The following is a 4,358-nucleotide window of genomic DNA, read 5'->3' on the forward strand; positions in this document are numbered from 1 at the left end:
AAATACAGCAGTGAGCAAAACAAAAATGCACACCTTCATATAGTTTACGTTGTATTGGAGACAGAATATAACCAAGAAAAATCAATTTTATGTTAGATAGTGATAAGTCTTAAGAAAAAGAACATCATGGAAAGGGATATGATCTGTTCATAAAGATCTGTCCAATAATGAGTGGTAGTTTGAAAGCACCTACTGTGATGCATTTTCTCAAATTCTCCATATATACCTAATAATTTTTGCTTTGTGTATTTAACTTCGTGCATGCAGTAGTTTAGATTTTAAATAGGATAGGCTCACTGAGAACTGAACTTTTATTTATTTATTTATTTAATTTTTTTTAAAGAGAGAGAGAGAGAGAGAGAGAGAGAGAGAGAGAGAGAGAATTTTAATATTTATTTTTCAGTTCTCGGCGGACACAACATCTTTGTTTGTATGTGGTGCTGAGGATCGAACCTGGGCTGCACGCATGCCAGGCGAGCGCGCTACCACTTGAGCCACATCCCCAGCCCGAGAACTGAACTTTTAAGTAAAGACTTGAAGGATATGAAAGTAAACCACTGTGATCTAACAGAAGAGAAAAGACCTTGAGGAAAGAATGTGTTTGGTTTGTTTGAAAAACAATGAGAAGACCAACATTTTTGTAGCTGGAGTGATCCAAGGGATCAAAAAAGCAATTGTGGCAAGGGAGGGTTCAGATCATAAAGGTCCTTTTAAGAAATTGTAAGGATTTTGACTTTTATTTGGAAACTACCACCCCAGGCCAACTTCCTTGAGGTGGGTAACCGTTAAAGGGACTTGAACAGAGGCATGCTCATGCTCTAACTTGTATTTTAATGAGATCATTCTGTTGTGGGAAGAATGGAGTACAGGGGCTATAGGAGAAGCAGAGAGGTGGTAAGGAGGCTCTTGCAGCAGTCTCTGATGAGTTTCTGCCTTATTATTGCTTTCCCAGTGCCCAGGCAGTGCCAGGGACATAACTGACAATCACAAAGTCAGCAAGTCCATAAATAATTGCTGAATGAGGAAATTAAATGCAGTATTGCATTCAAGTATATGGAATATATTTTCAAAAACTGTAGCTGCACATAATGACCTAAATGCAACTGTTAATAGTTCGCATTTATAATATATCTATTCAATTACAATAAAATTTTTTATCATTGTTAAATAAACTAATTTTTTGTATTTGGGATTGAACCTAGGGCACCTAACCACTGAATCACATCCACAGCCCCTTTTTTTAATATTTATTTTTCAGTTTTTGGTGGACACGATATCTTTATTTTATGCGGTGCTGAGGATCAAAACCAGCGACCCGCGCATGCCAGGCCAGCGCGTTATCGCTTGTGCTACATCCCCAGCCCTCCACAGCCCTTTTTGTTTGTTTTGATACAGGGTCTCACTAAGTCACTTAGTGCCTTGCTACGTTGCTAAAGCTGATCTTGTATTTGCAATCCTTCTGTCTCAGTAAATAAAATAATTTTCACTACCAATTTTCAACAGATATCAGAATATATATATGCAATAAATCTTATTTTTCAATGATTATTAGAATGAAATATTTCCAAAAAGTCATTGTCACTAATTGCTAATACGGAAATTATTATATAATGTATTAATCATGTTTCAAAATATCTTAGACTACTGTAAAACATTGTTAATTCAATGAGTCTCTAAGTAAATATTTTACATACAGACCAGAAAATATGGTCAACAACACAACTCATGTCTGTCTCATGGTTTGTATTGTTTAGCTGGAAAATTATAATTTTTGAATACTTTGAAAGGAGTACAGGATGCTATATGAATGTATGAAGGACATTTGACTTCATTTATGGAGTCAAGTATAACTCCTCTGTGTTAGTTAATCTGAAACTTAAAGGATAAAATATAGGTTAAACAAACCATGGGGGTTGGGGCCTAGGGAAGGAGGACAAAGAATTCCAAATGGAATAGAAAGACCCTGGGGATGTTTAAGTAAGTGAAAGAACTCTAGTATTCTAGAAAGTTGGGCAAGAATGACAAAAAATAAATGAAGATTTGGGGCTTTATCCTTGAATAATGGAAAGTCTCTGAAAGATTTTGAACAATGGAATGTCATGATTATATTCCAGTCTCTAAAATATCACTGTGGTTGTAATAAGGAGAAGGAATCAGAGAAGGGCAAGAATAGATGTAGATAATCCAGTTAGGTGGCTATTATGTATTCCAGGAGAGAAATAATGGTGGTTTTAATTAAGTCTATAGCATTTTAGTTTCAGAGGAGTGGAGAGAATTCAGAGAAGTATAATGAATAGAATTTCATAGTGGATTGGAGTAAAAGGAGAGAAAATTATTTTAAAAAAAAATAACTCACAGGCAGCAACTGAGGCCCTGGGTGGATGGTGGGGCTATTTACTGAGCCCAAGGCAAAAGCAAAGGAGTAAGGTTTAGGAGATGGTAACTAAACAATTTTTCTAACTTTTTTTTTTTTTGGAGGGGGTACTAGGGATTGAACTCAAGAGCACTCGACCACTGAGCCCCATCCTGAGCCTTCTTTTGTATTTTATTTAGAGACAGGATCTCACTGAGTTGCTTTGTGCCTCACTTTTGCTGAGGCTGACTTTGAGCTCTCAATCCTCCTGCCTCAGCTTCCCAAGCCACTGGGATTACAGATGTGGGCCACCATGCCTGGCATCAGGTTCATTTTTAATAAATTGAGTTTGAGATAACTGCAGAACATGCAAGTGGGGAAGTCAAGTAGACAGCAGGATATATTAGTTTTGAGCTCCAGATATGAATATAAGCAGGGATATAAATTATTTCTATCTATATATTCAGAATATGGATAGTAATTTAAACCATGAGGGAAATATCTTCAACCAAGGCCAGAGAAAACATTGAAAGAAACCACCAAGGATACTGACCTTTTGTTCTACCATGAAAGGAAGTGGGTAGGACAGTTGGAAGGTTTGAGAAAAATGAGAAAAGCAGAAAGTAGAGCCAGAGAAAAGAAGCCACAGAGAAGTGTAGGGTGAGCAAAATGTAAAGGAGAGATTATTATACAGGTTTTAATCTTTGGTGAGACTAAGAAAAGACAGAAGCAAAAAAAAAAAGATCAGCGCTTACTATGGGCCACACTCTGTTCTAAGCACTCTACCTGTATCAACTTACTTAATCCTGACAGCAACCTCATGAAGATAAGGAAGTTGAAACACAGAGAGGTTAAGTTAACCTCCCCAAAATACACAGTCTATGAGTGGTGTAGTGAAATTTGAGCCCACTCTGACCCCATGACCAACATTTTAAAATCAGAGTTTCACAGTGACTTAAGAGACGAAGTATTTTCAGCTGATCCCACAATTGTTCATAGAATTGGCTTAAGTAATGAAGGTGGCATGTATGAAGATCACCAGTGGCCAGTCTTGGTCTGGCAGGAATCATGTCCATATGTTTTCATTATACTGTAGTTCTCCCAATACTCGGGACTTACATTCACTTACATTCACATTGAACTGGATCTAGAGATTGTTCTCTTGACCACTATGTTTAACTATATTGTAAAATCTGTTGTAATAATGATTCCCAAACCATAGGACTCAGAAAAGTGACAGTAGTAAATCTAATTGAAATTAAGCAAGTGTTTAATTTATGCTAATTATGTTAATTTATGTTAATATATGCTATATATATGGTTTTATTCAAAGGATTAAGGTTCATCATAGTTTTGGTCAAACTCCCTCATTAAACTCACCCATTAAAATGCAGAATTCCATTGGAAGTATATGCATAAAAGGAAAAAAAAAGAATTTAAGTCTTTAAGTTAAATTAAGAAAAATTAATTCAGAACATATAAACCCTATAATAATATAGCTCATTATTACATGGATTTGTGTCTACAGTAAATAATCAAATAACATCACTGAAATAACATAACCTACTATAAAAAACAGAATTTGGCAGCCTATGAGAAGCCATGTACCATTAAATGTATAACAACCAGCTCTCCAGATTAAAAAGAGGAGGACTAATTTCTGTAATGTAAATACTACCACCAAGGTCAATTTCAAGCTACCAAAATGACATCAACCACCTAACAAAATTCCTAAAAATTTAATGACCTTAAGGGACTGCAAAGGACTCCTACTTTAAAATTACAAAGTGTCACACTGTATGCTGATCAAGGTGACACACGCCTGTAATCCCAGCTGCTTGGGAAGCTAAGATAGGAGGATCATGAGTTCAGGCCAGCCTCAGCAATGGCAAGATGCTAAATAACTCAGAGAAATCCTGTCTCTAATAAAATACAAAATAGGGCTGGGATGTGGCTTAGTGGTCGAGTGCCCCTCAGTTCAATCCCCAGTACTCCCCCCCCACCG

At 36.4% G+C, this 4,358-nt stretch overlaps 1 protein-coding gene across 1 annotated transcript in view; it reads right to left on the bottom strand.

The window, feature by feature from the left end:
* LOC125614276 (phosphatidylinositol-binding clathrin assembly protein-like) overlaps positions 1–4,358 on the bottom strand; it is a 20,236-nt gene that overhangs the window by 3,940 nt on the left and 11,938 nt on the right. The window lies entirely within an intron of this gene.

Source organism: Marmota marmota, unplaced genomic scaffold (genome assembly GCF_001458135.2).
Source record: "Marmota marmota marmota unplaced genomic scaffold, marMar, whole genome shotgun sequence".
NCBI classification, from domain to species: domain Eukaryota; kingdom Metazoa; phylum Chordata; class Mammalia; order Rodentia; family Sciuridae; genus Marmota; species Marmota marmota.